We start from the raw sequence: 16,170 nt of genomic DNA, 5'->3' as shown, positions 1-16,170 counted from the left end.
TGTATGAACAACAATCAGCACTTATAGGAAGGGGAGGGAGGGAATGAAATGTATACTTTATATACGCCAAAGTGTGCTGTAAACTGGGTGCTGATGTATCATGTGCTTCAACAAGACTGCGTACAAATTGTGGCGTCTCTCTTCCTACTCTTAATTCCTGTGTCATTGCTACTCTTAATTTTTGTGTCAGTTTCCCCCCAAAATGCTTAACTCTCCTCGAACCTGCTAGGTTGGCAGCTAGGTTAGCATATAAAGGGGCAGTAATAACATGAAGCTCAAAATGACTGGTCAGAGTCTCTGCTGAGCCTACACAAGATGATGTGAAAGTATTTGTTGTTTATTCACTCCATTTCTAAACTGCCCTTCCTCTAATGTATGTCTATAATGAAGGTACATAGAAGCGGTTAGAAAAGAGTATGAAACAAAAAATCCAAATAGTCAAAACTACGGTAGGTAGAAAAAGAAGAGGTCTGAATGCTGTAATGTACCAAAATTTAAAAGCTTCCTTTTTAATTGAAAAGCAAAACATTTCCAATTTTCTATGACAAATAAAAACTTTTTTTTAATAAAAAAACCCCTAACTAGGAAGGAAAACCAACATTAATCCTATAACGAGCGAATAAACAAGTCTCTCCAGAGTACTGTAAAATCTGCGGATCGCATTCGCCCTTTTGCTGCAGCCCCACGCCGGAAGCTTCACTTCCTCCCCCGCCTCCGCCCCATCGTAGCTCCGCCCCTCCTCCCCATTGGGCAGCGCTGGGAAATGGGGCGGGAGGGAGGAACCCAGCTCCAGCAGCGCGATGCATTTACGTCATCGCCCGAGCGGCGATGGGCCGCGCGCCCAATGGGAACCTGTCTTTGGCGGCCTCCTTCCCGCCCCGCCGAAGGGCGGCAGCATGCGCAGGAGCCGGGGGTGGGCGGGGCCGTCGGGTCACGTGGGCCCGCCCCCCGCCGATGTGGTCAGCGGCTGCGGGGTCACGTGATTCGTTGCCTACGCGCGGTGGGGCCGGGTGCAGATGGCGGACGCCGAGGCTGACGCGGCCCTGCAGCCAGAGATGCCCCGGCTGGCCGCCGGCCTCAGCTCTCGGCTCTGGCAGTTGCAGGCGGAGCTCAGCGAGCAGGGGGTGGGCAAGGGCTCGTCGGGCGCCTATTGCCGGGACTTCTGTCAGGTGAGCGGGGCGGGCCTGGCGCGAGGGCGGTTATTTGGGGGGGGGGCGGAGGAGGGCGCGCGCGCGGGACGGTTGGAGGGGGGAGGGTCAGGCTCGGCCGCTGGAGGAGGTTTGGGGCGCCGGGGCCCCGCGGAGGAGGAGGAGGCTGAGGCGCAGGGGGCGGCGGCGGCGAGCCGTTGCTTGGCGCTGGGGAGGCGGGGCCGAGGGACCGTCCCTGTTGGGAGGCTCCGCCGACGCCGCTTCCCGTTTCTTCTGGTGTCGGGCTTCTCGGGAGGCTCGGGTTCCGGGACCCGATGACCGTCGCTCTTCTCGGGGGGCTCCCTCCCTTCTCCGCCCAGCCCAGCGCGCTCGGGCTTTCTCCGCGCCCGCTTCCGGATGCTGGTGTTTTCGACGCGCTCCCACCGCCTCTTTTTGTGGCAGCGCCGGAATTGAAGGAGGAAGAGGAGCAGTTGGTTAAACGGGAGCGGGGGAGGGGCTTCTTTTAACGAAATCCATGACACCCCTCCCTCCTTCCGCGGACTCTCTCTTTTCCTTGCCTCAGTTTTCACCCACGTTATGTCCCCTTTCGCCGTAGCTTCCTAACAGCTGTAGTTGAGGGTGTTATCAGTTTTCTGAGTTCTCCCGCCTCTTATCTCCCTCCCCCAGTTTACTTAAAATCCTTACAACAATCTAGTGTGATCTAGTCCTGCTTTGGCTACCTGTCCTGCTTCTTACTAGTTTTTTCCATAGCTCTCCCCCCCCCCCACCGTACATAATTAAGATTTTTGTGCGTACTGTACTTTGCATCTACTGGATATCTTCAAGTTATTTGTTTCAATTCTGTTTCTAATAATGATAATATAATATTATTATTATTATTATTATTAATAATAATAATAATAATAATAATAATTCATCTCTACTTCTGTTGGGATATTATGTATAGTATCTTGGATGAGGCTGCCCAAATATGTGTTTTGGTCCTGCTTCAGGAGCTTCCAGGGATTAATTGGGTAGCTGCAACAGACATGGCCTGTTTTCTGAATAAATAGTCCCAGTGGTATGACTTTATTTGAAAATGAAATTTTTATTCTTTCTCCATCTGATATTGCCATAGTTTTTCTGTGTTACATATCGTATTGGAAAGTTTCAACCAAGCGTTGTTGAATGTAGTGTGCATGCAAACATGAGAATGTCACATCACATATAACCACTGCTTTGAAGTTTCTGCAAAGATCTTCCTCCAGCAACATGCATTCCAGCCACTTCCTCCAGTTTGCTCTGCTGCATTAGGGAGTTCCCAGTGCAGCTAATCCCATAGTGCAAGCACAGACTGATCAGCTGGTGGTTGGGTCCTCAAAGTGCCTACAGATCTCTGACCTGAGAACGACTTTATATCATGTCATGGGTATCAGGTGATGCCACAGATATTATTATATATAGAGCATATTTAATTAGGTCTATGAACGGAAGTTTTCACAGTCCTTTGTTTAGGCCATGAGTTCTTAGTGAAATTTAGAAAATAATTTAGACAGAATGTTGAGGTGGTTCACATGTCACGTGTCTGGGGTGGCTCAAAACTCCAAGATTGCCGTGACGACCATGGGGCTGTCATAGCATATCGCTGGCTCAACAATGTGGCAGGCCACACTTTGGATCTTGTTTTCTCAGCTGCACAGGAAGAAGTTGATCTGAAAGTTTGGAATGTTGACACCAGCTCCTTATCATGGTCCAATCGCTTCCTGTTGAAATTTAGGCTTTCAGCACCTTTCCTCCTATGCAGAGATAGGGGGACCTATTAAGATGGTCTGTCCTCAGATGCTAATGGATCCTGTGTGTTTTCGGACGGCTCTTGGTTGCCCTGTATGTTGATGACCTCTGTTGGGAGACAGAGAAAATTTGTCCTTGTTAATTCTTCTTCACCTATCAGTGGCTTTTTATACCATCAACCATGGTATCCTTCTGGAGCAAATGTCTGAGTTAGAGGTGGGTGGCACCGCTTTGCATTGGTTCAGGTCCTACTTGGATGATCGTTTCCAGAGGGTGATGGTTGGGGACTGCTCTTTGGCCCTTCAATGTGGGGTTCCTCAGGGTTTTATTTAATCCCCTATGCTATTTAACACCAACATGAAACAGCTGAGTGGGGTTATCTGGAATTTTGGAGTACGCTGTTAGCAATATACTGATGACACATAGCTCTGCTTCTTCTTTATACTTGCAGGTGCAGCAGTGGATGTGCTGGACCATTGTCTTTCCTCAGTAAAAGACTGGATGGGAGCCAACAACGGAAGCTCAATCAAGAGAAGACTGAGGCACTGTTAGTGGGCGGTTTCCTAGACCAGATGGATGGGAGGTGACCTGCTCTTATGGGGTTACACTCCCTCTGAAGGAGCAGGTACATCACTTGGGGGTACTTCTAGATGCTATGCTGTTGCTTGAGGCTTAGGTCACCTCAGTTGCGCGAAATGCCTTCCATCAGTTTCAGCTGGTGGCCGAACTGTGCCCCTATCTGGACAGGGATAGCCCAGCTTCTATCTATGCTGTGGTAACTTCTAGCAATGCATTATACATGTAGCAGCTTCTGATGGTGGTTCAGAAAATTCAGCTAGTGTAGAATTCCTCTGCTAGGTTGCTCACCAGGGCATGACAGTTTGAACATATTAACACTGATCCTGGCCTAACTGCACTGGCTTCCAAATGGTTTCCTGGCCCAGTTCAAAGTGCTGGTCTTGTCCTATAAAGTCTTAAACTGTTCATGACTGCAATACCTCAAAGACTATGTATCCCCATGTGAACCAACCCAGAACCTGCAATCCTCATTGGAGGCCCTTTGTGTGCCTCCTCAATGAGAGGTCAGGAGGATGGCAATGGGAGAACAGGCCTCTATTGCAGTAACTCCCCATTTGTGGAATGCTCTCCCCAGGGAGGATCGCCTAGCACCTTCGTTATGCATCTTTAAGTGTCAGGTGAAAATGTTCCTATTCAATCAGGCCTTCGGCTGATTAACATTCTATGTCCTCTTAAATGTTTTTGTGGGAGGTGGGGTCATGGGTTTGTCTTGTTCTTATTTTTATTTTTATTTTGTATTTTTATGCTGTCAACCACCCTGAGATCTTGGATGAAGGGAGGTAAATAAATAAGTAACTTAAATATTTAATCATGATTGATGAGGAAAACACAACAATATTAAAACTCCACAATATATGCAGCATAAAAAAACTTCCAAGGGAGTGAAACTGTTAAAGGGTTTGCAAAAAATAATAGGCATTTTGCTTGATGTCAAAAAGGCCACATCCGCACCATAAATTTTAAGCACCATTATACCACTCAGTGTGGGGAACAGTGATCTCGTAAGAATTCTCAGCACCCTTAACAATCTATGGTTCCCAGGATATTTTGTGGAAAGTCATTTCTGCTTAAAGTGGTAAAATGCTGCTTTAAATGTATGGTGCAGATGTAGCAAAAGATAGCAAAGTGAGCAAGAACACCACAGCTGGGGCACTACCACCAATAAGGCCCTCTTGTTCTGTTACATTTAAGCTGGTGGGGACTTCCAGAGGAGGCTCCTCAGAGCTCTTAATGTATGACACAAGGCTGATAATGGAGGCAGGTGTTTCCCTGTTCTAAGCTGTCAACCTGGTTAGCTCAGTTGGTTAGAGCATGGTGCTGATAATGCCAAGGTGGCAGGTTCAATCCCCCTTTGGGGCAGCTGCATTTTCCTGCATTGCAGGGGGGTTGGACTAGACGATAATCCTCAGGATTCCTTCCAACTCTACAATTCTATGTTTCTGCTCCCTGGGGAAAAAAATAAATGTGTGGAAGAGATGGGGAGAAAGAAAAAAGGGATAAGAAGTATATGGCTAGCCCACTGTTAGCTCTGGCCCCACTGTCTTTTGGATTGGGGCCTGCCCATTGTTAATTACAGCCCCACCCACTCACTCTAATACAGCCTCCGTGATGTTTCCTGTCTTAAAGCCATCCAAAGTGGCCATCAGTGCTTCCTATAGGAGTGAGTTTCATAGTTGAACTATGCACTGTGTGAATAAGTACTCCGCCTGCCCCCAATCCTAAATCTTCCAAAATTCAGCTTCAGTTGCTTTCCTAGTGATCTCTAGATGGGATTTTGCATTTTTTCACAGCTGCCACATCCTGGGTCAACACCTTCATTGAGCTATCCACTGCAACTCCAAGGTCTCATTCCTGGTCATTTCCTGCCAGTTCAGGCTCAGTGAGTGTATATGTGAAATAAGGATGGTGATTCTGTCACTAGGGGGCAGCCTCACCCTATAGCCACTTCTGGAAGATGATCTACAGTATAAAGCTGAGATGTTAGGAGACTTCACACCTTCAATTGACCATTATATGGCCTTTATGCCCCTAAGTGAAGCTGAGTGATGGACTTTCACGTGGCTGGAATTGGGTGGATCTGTTGTAATCCAAGGCTCCACTTTGCATTTAAAGGACTGACTTGCCCAACTATGGTCATGCCTTTCACAGCCCTCATTAATGCATTATGACGTAGTAGAACAGGAAGCCCACAGGCCCAAAACCTGTTTCCTGTTATTCATTCTTCATCTTTTGCCTCCAGCTGGAACCTAATTTCCTGCAACCGCTGGAAGCTGCAGATGCAAACAGGGCCATGGAAAGGCTTTGACACGCAATAATGCCCGGAAAAGGGAATCAAGGCCCAGAACAGGTAGACACTAGAGTGCAAAGAGCCACCTGTTCACACCACTAATCAATGCACTAGCAGAAATGTGAGAAATGGGGAATGAATAAGAGGCTGGGGTTTTCTAGATAACCATTTTATTGTGTAATAAATGTACAATTGTTACATAGGAGCTAAACACCCCTCCACCACTAACAGTACATTTGTTGCAGAGAAATGAATTATCCTAGTACTCATACAGCAATATTTTATTATTTGCTAGTAAAAAGTCAGCATTCCCCCAGCAACATGCATCTCCTTTATTAAGAAAAATGTATCATAGAATTGTCAGAATCAGACCTTGAGTGTGGTGAGACCTACATTTTGGAATGCCCTCCAATTATATATTAGATAAATGCCATCTCTATCGACTTTTAGGCACTTATTGAAGACTTTCCTCTTTTGATAAACCTTCCAAATGGAGATTGTGATCCCAATTGGTATCTGCAATGCACGAAAGCTGTAGGAGCATGTGGCCTGGGCTGGATGTCTCTACTTGGTCAGCCAGCCGATGGCCTTTCCCATCTGCACTGTCTGTGACACTTTGGAAGAAAAGAACAAGCTGAGATAAGCAAGCTTTGCTGGCATCAGGGCCCTGTTATGAGGCTTTCCCTATTAGCCTCCATTTCATGTTCAGCAGTGAACCAAAGATGGCTTTGGCTCAAGCAAAGGACTGTGGGTAATGACCTTCCCACCTTGACCATATGCACAGTCTTGTAGTTTGATTTTTATTTTCTTACCAATGAGGTCATGAGGATCCGGAAAGTTCCTTGATTGACTCACCAGGAAGCTAGGTTGCCAAATGCAGATTATTTGCATCTAAAAGTTCCTTCATGGAGCTATGGAAACAAGCTTGTGCACCAGCCATAAACTCTATAGAAATGCAGAGGCATACCAGATAGAACAATAGGATCTGCAGGCAAGGTAGCATAACTCACCAGGAAGCCACTCCTTCTGACAGGTTAAATCTCCAAGATAAACCTTTTGGATAAGTGACCCTTGTTTGTTTGTGTGTCCCATATCTAAGTCTTACAAAAAATGTCCATATTACATTACATGCCCCACCCCAGCTACGCCCCTGTCTGGAAGGGTCCAGATCACACACAGGACAGGCTAAATGATCTTTTTGGGCCAGTGTATTTTTGAGACCATGTGGGTGGCAATTTCACAAAGGGTCCCCCAATACACATGTCCATCAGCCACCATGTTAACAGCCCCAGCACAGGAGGATGGAGGCAGCTGGGGAAGTGATGGATTGCTATCTCCACCACTCACCTTCTTAATTAGAGCCAGTTGAGGGAGTAGCCCTGGCTGTCAGTTTCCTCCTCCTCAGTTTTAGTATTGCACTTGTAGAGTGCCAATCGAGATAATTGAGTTAATATTTTTTTAAAAGGAATGGCCATGAGCATTTGTCGTCTCATCACTGAGATAGGACAACCAATTCCCACCCATTTGAATTTAGAGCCAAGAGAGAACAGGTTAATGTAACGTGGCACATGCATTTCTTATTTACACTTTTGCTTGCAGAAGAACATTGTAGGGTGTGGAAGCTTGCCACTTTTTACACCCCAAAGATAAACATGTTTACTCAGACATCTGTTTCCTGCCTATTAAACAGAGTTTAATTGCAGCCTTAATTATTGTTGATCCAATAATCCTTTTACTTGTAACCTTCGTTTGAGCAAGTTGTCACACCCTGTCCTAGTGGCATTTAAAGAATAGATGTTGCAGAACAGATATATTTATTATATTTGAGTTTCCTTCACGTTGGCATATTGAGATTTGCCAGGGATCAAACCATGCAGGGCACATGCTCTGCTACTGAGCTACTTCTTCAAATGCTGATCCTTTTAAATATTAACTTTCCGAATGCTGAAGCCAGGGCCAGTGAATCAATAAAGGAAGTGGGTTTTAATGTGCAAATAATCTCATCTTTAATGTAAATGAATAAAACCTGTGGTTTTAAAACAAATAAACGTGTCCAGACTTTTATTGACTAGAGAAGCTGCCACACCTGCCTCTGTATTGGGACATAGGCAGTTACATTGGCTGTGTACACACTTCAACTCTGAAGCACATTTGGAGCACATTATTTCCCTCAATAATTCTAAGTACTGCAGTTCATCCATGAGAGAGTAATGACTCCCAGCAACCCTTCACAAACTACAGTACCCAGAATTATTTGATAAAAAGAAGGTGCTTTGAATTTGCTTCAAAAGTGTTGCGTATAAATAGCCATGAATTAGAATATTTTCCCTATGATGATAAGCCCGCACTGAACCACTGCAGCCCAAGACAAACTTGAGTCAGTGTGGTGTAGTGGTTAAGAGCGGTGGACTCGTAATCTGAGGAACCGGGTTCGTGTCTCCGCTCCTCCACATGCAGCTGCTGGGTGACCTTGGGCCAGTCACACTTCTTTGAAGTCTCTCAGCCCCACTCACCTCACAGAGTGTTTGTTGTGGGGGAGGAAGGGAAAGGAGAATGTTAGCCGCTTTGAGACTCCTTAAAAGGAGTGAAAGGCGGGGTATCAAATCCAAACTACTACTACTACTACTACTACTACTACTACTACTACTACTACTCTTCTTCTTCTTCTTCTTCTTCTTCTTCTTCTTCTTCTTCTTCTTCTTCTTCTAGTAGTGTTCAGCCTACAAAACACTATATGACTTGGTTCTGAGTAAACCAGCATCGGAGCTGGTTGCAAGTTTAAGAGGGTAGTTCAGTATGTTAAGGAGCTATATCCAGGGTGCATTAGATGTTCTCAAACAGGCTATATCTCGGGGTAGAGCATATGTTTTGCACATCAGTATATGTTTTCCCCCCTCGTAATAACAGACCCTGGGGTCATATAGTGAAGCTGAGTGGACTTGGGAACATAGCATACTGCCTTATACTTTGCAAGAACTTTGGTTTGGTCTATCAAATTCATTATAATCTACACTGACACTTACTGAATCAGACCATTTGTCTGTCTAGCTTAATATTTTCTCCCTTGTTTCTCAGACTTAAGTCCTCAGCTGTTGTTGAGACTTGAACTTCCATCATCTCTGACCACTGGTCCTGTGCTGAAGGGCAATTGCTCTCCAGGGTTTCATAAGTTGTTGATGATAATTATATTATTTATAACCCACCCAACTGGCTGGATTTCCCTAGCCACTCTGGGCAGTTTACAATATATGTCAAACAAAATAAAATATCAAACATTTTTTTTAAAAAAAACAACCATTCCCAGCTTAAATGAACTGCTGCATTGCAGGGGTTGGACTAAATTACTCTGGGGCTCCACATTTATCTTGATTCTATGCTGGGGATCCAACCTAGAATCTTCTGTCTTGAGTCCCAGGCTGTGGCTGTGGCTATGGCAAAAGCAAGACCCTATTGGGGTGTTAATGCTGCGAACCCCTCCATTGTAGGCTCAGGTTGAATATATTTGTAAATAAACCATAAAGACACCACAGTCTCTGCTGTGTTCCATTTCCAAAGGAAACATGAACCCTGGGTAACCCCCTGGAATCTCACACCACTTAAGAGATTGGGATGGATATGCAACTATGGATGAATAAATGTGTATATAGCTTATGTATTCATACACATACTTGCATTGCGCTTTCTTGCTTCCTTTTTATTGCTTTTACTTCCTCTTGTTTTGTTAGCTTGTTACTATAATTTAAGGTATTGTAAACTGCATTGAATGGGCATTTTGCCCAGAAAGGATGGCGTTACATTACAATGTACCAATGTTATACACAAACTAATTATCCAAGTGGTGAAAAATGCTTACTCTGGGTTTGTTTTTTCCAATGAGGTCACAGGAAGCTTAGGAGTAATTTTGTATTTGTTTACAAATATGCAGGCTTATGCTTAGGTGAAGCTCACAGTTTAGCATGTCCCAAAAGTTTACTTCTCCCTGCCCATCAGATTTTTGGGGGAGCACCACCAGAACTAAACAAATAAGCTCTGCCTTGCTCTCAGGCTGACCCACAGTAATCTACAGACACTGATTACCACATTCCTTAGGAGTAGACAGGAAAAAAACTGCTCCCTCACAGAACAGTCACTGGACATTGTTAGAGTTGGCTAATTTCCTTAACTGGGGTGGGAAAACTAGTGGTTTGTTGGTCTCCAATTCCCATCAGCCCCAGCTAGCATGGCTTAATGGGCAGGGATGATAAGAGTTGAACCCCCACAAAACATCTGAAGGGTCAGTCTCCTCACCTGTTTTTAACAAAGGAGTGGACAACTTTGACGGTTATTTCCAAGTCCAAGGCTCTGGCCATGAGTCACACCATCTCTAAGTTGTAAGGTACTCCAGGAGGCCGTCTTGCCCACCCCCCAACAATATAACCCCCACTGAAACCACCACAGCAGTAGTAATGTACCTGTGGCTAAGATCATGTAGTTGTAGTATTCAATTACACCCTGATAAATACTGTAGGTTCTTGTATACCTGATCATTTTGACTGGGAAATAGGTGGCACAGCCTTCACTCTGCTGATAAACCTTAACCATAACCACAAAAATAGGGGTGGGAAGCCTGTGTTTCTCCAGATGTCCCCAGAATAAATACCTTTGTGCTATTTTTGAGCTCCCCAAGGCAACTTACACTTCCATTCTCTGGAAGCTGCTCTTTGTTTAATGATGGCCTAAATGCATATCCTTGCCCTTAAGCATTGGCTAACATTAAAAAGGAGGATAAGGTCAATTTTAGTACTTTCAGCTTTCAAAGAGATGCTGAGTCTGACTTCATCTTGGAATCAAGTCATTGATAAGTATGGCCTTTCTTTGGACATTCTGGGTTCATTAGACTTGTAGATGGCATCTCACCACATGTAATCTCATGTTTTAAAACATTATCTTTGTGCTGGTTGCACTTCTAGTTGTCTGTCCAAATGTGCCCCTTTGTATGCCAAACTACTGATTCAGATTCCTTGCCCTCACTATGTAACCAGCATCACAAATATCAAATGAAGAGAAACCCTTACAGCTCTGCGGCTCCAGTTTATTATGTGCTCTGCCATAGTTGAAGAATGCTATCGCTGGATCCCCTATGAAGAGAGACTACTTCCTGGTTTGCCCAATCTAGGTAAAGGGACCCCTGACCATTAGGTCCAGTCGTGGCCGACTCTGGGGTTGCGGCGCTCATCTCGCTTTATTGGCCGAGGGAGCCGGTGTACAGCTTCTGGGTCATGTGGCCAGCATGACTAAGCTGCTTCTGGCGAACCAGAGCAGCGCACGGAAACGCTGTTTACCTTCCCTTCTGAAGGCTGGCGGTGGGAAGAAAAGCCCTTGTCCCCCCCCCCCAGCCTTCAAAAGAGGTCAGGGGACAGACTGTCCCTGGACCTGGTCTGAAGGCGGTTTCCATAGGAACGCATTGATTGATTTTCAATGCATTCCTATGGGAAACCGTGCTTCGCAAGACAAAAAACTCGCAAGAAGAAAAAACTCGCGGAACGAATTAATTTCGTTTTGCGAGGTACCACTGTAAGTAGCAGTGTTTTCTCAACATTTCCCCCCTATGTCAGAGGAAGACTAGCCTACTGAATTTTAGGATACAGTAAAAGCTATGCCTTTGAGAACATTTTTGAAAATGTTAATATGCAATTTTGCCTAATATACACATTTCTGCAAAGCAATTTCTCCTAATACAATGCACCTTTGTGCACATTACATCACTTGCCTAGAGAAGTGAATTTCGAAAGCTAACAGTGTTTTGGTTTGCGTCTTATTTTGGAAAGTGAGAATTAGGCAGGTTCACCTTTAAATGCAGACTGAATTGAATTTTCCACCACCACTACTCCTGATAAAGTTTGCATGTAGAAGGTGCTGCTTGACACAGTTACACAATTCCATATATTTGAATCAGCCAGTTCTACCTGTTTGTTCACTGACTAATCCTATAGCAACTTCCTACCATCACCGCAGTCAAAAGGACACACAGGAACATACATCTACATTCCGTTCCCAGGCTGTCACTGAAAGGTTGTCTAAACAGCAAAACATATACTTCTTCCCTTCCTTTTCCTGTAGACCAAAGGTTCTCAAAGTTTCTATCGGGTGTGTGTGTGTGCGCTGCTTGAGGGGCTTGCAAACTACCAAGGTTCACCAGTCACAAAGAAAATGGTGTGGGGTGGAGCCAATCACCAAATGTTGGAAGATAGTGCAATCTTGGTGCAACTGGCAGATACCAAGATAATCTTCTAATGATATCTAACCCCACTTTTGCTAAATTGCTAAAAACATTGCCACAGCAATTTCCTTGTGGCAAATGGCTTGATAGGGCAGTTTCCTATACAACTATTAGCTCTGGAAGTATTGTGACCCAGCTCCACATTTTAGCAAGAATTTGCTCCCTGCCCTGCCTCTCATACTGTATTAACTTTTGTAATTTCATCTCCCCCTTTCCCATCTTCTCCCTCCCTCCCACATACTGCCAATTTCTTTCATCCCTCCTTTTTCATTTTCCTCCTACTATTATGCCATTTCTTTATATTCCCGATTTCTTGCTTTAAAAATATTAATATTTTATATATTTTCCCTAATTGTTGTTGGCACCTCCTCTCCAGCCTTCTCTGACTCTCAGCAGCCTTTACTCACCATGCAGGGAGACAGTTTCCCTCACGGTATTTTTAAGACTCTGAGGAACCGAGGGACGAAATAATAGAATTCTAAAGTTGGAAGGTACCGTGAGGGTCATCTAGTCTAAACGCCTGCAATGCAGGAATATGCAGGTGGCCCCTTATAGGGATCAAACCTTTGACCTTGGCATTATCAGTACTGTACCAGGCTCCAAGCAACAGCTATCCTCACTGGAACTTGTGTCAATATCATCCCTTCCCCAGCTAAAAAAACAACAACCGAAAAGTGAATACACATATAGTAGCTTAAGAAACCTATATCTTAAGATTTTGAGGTCAGTACAATTCACATTTGTGTGTGTCCACTTGCAATGTATAGCCCTCCTTCAGTCCATCTGCATATGGGGCTCCTCTTCATGTTCTGTGAAGCAATATAAAATTTAAGATTTACCATTTTCTACAAAGCAACTGCTAAATGTTACAGTACAGGATTGGGCCACTAAAGCTCCCGGGAGAGACTTTCGCTTTTGTTTGTTTATTGTTTTTCACCTCAATTTGCTTTTAACTTGTTTTTTAACTCCTTGCGATTTTACTGTCTGGCTCTGGGCCAGATTTAGGTTTGATGGGGCCCTAAGCTACTGAAGGTAATGAGGCCCTTTATATGTCCAGCTGTCCTTTGCCAACAACAAATGGCCGTTGTTTTTGTGTTGAATATATGCTATATGGTAATTTATGGACCTAATAGGTATCTAAAGCCGTTTGCCACTGTTGCTGTATGTAGGTTTTATTTTATTTGTTTTTTGTCTTATAGTTTGGAAATGTACATCCAGTTTGTGCAATCCATTAAATTATTTGAGGGGCCCCCAAGAGCTATAAATCTCTCCACGGCAGCAGCGGCATATAAACATTTCTATTAGGCGGACAAGCAAGATTCATCTCCCGCTGCCAAGGGCTTGGACTTGCCTCCCTCTCTCTCAGCGCAGCCTTGGTCGCGTCCAGACAGAGGCCAAGAGCGCAACAGGTTCGCACCGGAGAGCCTGGTTCTTTAACTCCGAGTAATCCCCCTGCCCGAGGCGGCCGCGCTCATTCACTTCCCAAGGCTGCGCTCCGAGGGACACTGACGAGCGTTGGGGGCGGATGGAACTCGCAGGCTCCCTTCTCCCCCCCTCCCCTCCTCATTATGTTCTTCTCCCCTCGGCTTCTGTTCTTCTCCTCGTTCTCTTTCCTCCCCCCCTTCCCTCTCCGCCAATCAGCGCCCGGCGACGTCGCGAGCTCCCCGGCTCCGGTTGGCTGGCGTTGCGCGCGCCGCCTGCCCGTTCCTTTTGTGTATATGCTGAGGGGAAAAGAGAGGAACGCGAATGCGCGTGTCTGTCTTTCGCCCTCCCTCCCTCCTTCCCAGCCGGCGCGCGATTGGCCCGGCTTTCAATTGGGGGAATTCGGAGCGCCGCTGCGTGACGCGCGCGCGCCCGCTTTCTCTCCCGCTTCCCTCCCCGCCCCCTAACAACCCACTTTTCTCTCTCTCTCTCTCTCTTTCCCCCTCGGCGCGTGGGGCGGGCGGGGACTCGGGGAGGCGGGCGACCCTGCACAGCCCAGATCAGAAGCCCCACCAAGGCATCCCGACCCCAACCCCGGGGGCTGGAGGAAGGTCGCCAGGCAGCCTAACAGACCGACCAGGAACGGTGAGTGACCGACTGACTGGCAGACAAGCCTGGGCAGGTTTCCTCGGAAGCCAGTCCCGTTGTGCCCACCGGGGGTTGGGCTGGGGGGCTTCCCCCTCTCGGCAGCCTGAGGGGCTCCCCTGGCCCCGGGGGTGGTTCTTGCATAGCAGCCGAGTTTCCCGCTTGTGGGTCGGTGGGTAGGGTTTTCCAAAAGAAAAGAGGTGTGCAGGACTGAGGAGGGAAGGCAAGTCGTCTTTTCATTGGGGGGGGGAGGGATGAGAGGAGTTTCTTTTCTTCGCCTTTGTTTCTTCACTTCCCCACTCCCCCCTTACACCCTCCCCTCCCTCTCCAAAGAATTCAGACCCTCTTGAACCCAGCCTCGATTCTGCGTTCTGCGAAACTCTGGTGGGGAAGGGTCCCTACTCTGCAGGAAGTCGGCTTTCTTTGGAAACCGGAGGGGGGGGGGAGGTTGGCTTTGAAACAAAAGTAAACTCGGATCCCAGGATAAGCCCCCCCCCTCTCCTGGAGGAATATGGGTTTGCTTTAAGTCGGAAATGAACTTGGCTTTGAGGCTGGGGGGCCAGTGGTGGGCTGCTTAAGTATGTTTGTGTGTGAGAGAGAGGGCTGTGTTTTAGTGTTTTTCCTTTTAAAACCAGTATGCCTTGATCTGATGTTAGGGGGCGCGGGTGAACTTTGCTGCTAGGTCTCTGTAGTCTCTTGTTAGGTCTCAGTTCTAATAGCATCGAGATATGAAGAGGCCCACGTTTCCTGTGTGCAGGGGACAGGGCTGGTATGGCATCAAAACTTCTGTTTCCTTGGTAATGACAGAGAGGCTGTGAAAATGCAGGGTGGGTTGGAAACCTTTCGCAATTTTGTAAATACTCTGTGCCTGGACTCTCGTGGGAGGTGGGGGTTCCGTTCACGCTGAAGCTTGTATCTAAATTCAGTTGCTTAATTGACACCATGACATCTGAAGCTGTATACAGTATTTCCCTCCTCTATGCAAGGAGATCAGTGGGCCATTCCCTCTTCCCCCAATGCATATGGCCCTTCCTCAGGTATGGCTCATGCGTGTTGCTGGGGGGGGGGCAAGTTGAAGATCCTATTTATATGTGGCAGCCTGAAGCGGGCTCTAGGTGCTGAAACAATACTGGTACAGCAGTGACTGTATGGGTTTGTGTTTGGTTGGGGACAGATCAGTGTTGTTGGAATCTACAGGTGTGGTGGCAGATCTTCTTGGTCTCTTGAGTTTTTCATCTGCCCAGCAAATGTTTTAGAAACACTGCAATTTTATTTGTAGCTGTAGAGCGTTTTTGGTCATCCAGAACCTCCAAAGGACTTACTGTATTTAAGTAAGTAGACCTTTTCCTAGCTTTTTCCTAGAGTCTGACAGTAGATTAAAATATGACATTTTGAAGTCTCAGTTTCTCTTTGCAGCAAAAGTATTTTTGGCTAAGAGATGGTCAGTTTTATGTCTAGACTAAGATCAGAACCTGGAAAGTTAGCACCTTGCTTACAACTAAAACCAATTTAAATTTATTGGACAAAGGATATTGGATTGCATCATGTTAGCTTGTGTCCATAGAAGCACTGCCTGGAGACTTCCTTCCTTCCTTTTGGTCTTGGTGTTTTGTGCTTATGTAGTGCACAGCATGGAATCTAGGGGGTCAGCTGCTCTCGTTTCATCCATTCCTTTATTATGGTGTCTCTGGGTTGAACTTCCGCTAATTTAATAACTTTGAGACAAATCCACATTAGTGTCATTCTGGAATTCACTGTGGGCCTTTCTGTCTTCTCCCTTCTCATTTTAATAGGTTGTTGACTAGGCAGACACAGGCTACAGCCAAACTAGTTTGTCTTGAAGGCAAGTTGTGCAAGACCTCAGCAAGGGGAGCGGCAATGCAAAGTGTTGCACATGTTGTTGGCACTAGGCCTAAAGATGGGTAGAAGTGTGGATCATAATCCTTCTGAGATACATAGAGTAGCATCATACTCTGTGTCCACTTTGGGTTCACTTGCCTAAGATCAAGTGCTGTGAAAATATGGGATGGATAGGTATTGGGGGAAAGCAGTTGAGAGAT

At 46.0% G+C, this 16,170-nt stretch overlaps 1 protein-coding gene across 4 annotated transcripts in view; it reads left to right on the top strand.

The window, feature by feature from the left end:
- Positions 1 to 16,170, top strand: part of LOC128418596 (beta-1,4-galactosyltransferase 3-like) — a 45,313-nt gene that overhangs the window by 8,160 nt on the left and 20,983 nt on the right. The window contains exons 1-2 of one of the 4 annotated variants that reach the window (XM_053398418.1): positions 982 to 1,169; positions 3,370 to 3,543. The exons of 1 other annotated variant lie outside the window; for it this stretch is intronic. The gene's annotated coding sequence lies outside the window, so the exon portion shown is untranslated. Of the gene's footprint in view, positions 1 to 981; positions 1,170 to 3,369; positions 3,544 to 13,810; positions 14,111 to 16,170 lie in introns of those variants that run through there. 2 more of the 4 variants (XM_053398414.1, XM_053398415.1) reach the window with 2 other exon arrangements.

The sequence above is a fragment of the Podarcis raffonei genome, chromosome 8, assembly GCF_027172205.1.
Source record: "Podarcis raffonei isolate rPodRaf1 chromosome 8, rPodRaf1.pri, whole genome shotgun sequence".
In the NCBI taxonomy this organism is placed as follows: domain Eukaryota; kingdom Metazoa; phylum Chordata; class Lepidosauria; order Squamata; family Lacertidae; genus Podarcis; species Podarcis raffonei.
Note: the sequence above shows the minus strand (reverse complement) of the source record. Positions and strands in the feature narration are given on the sequence as shown.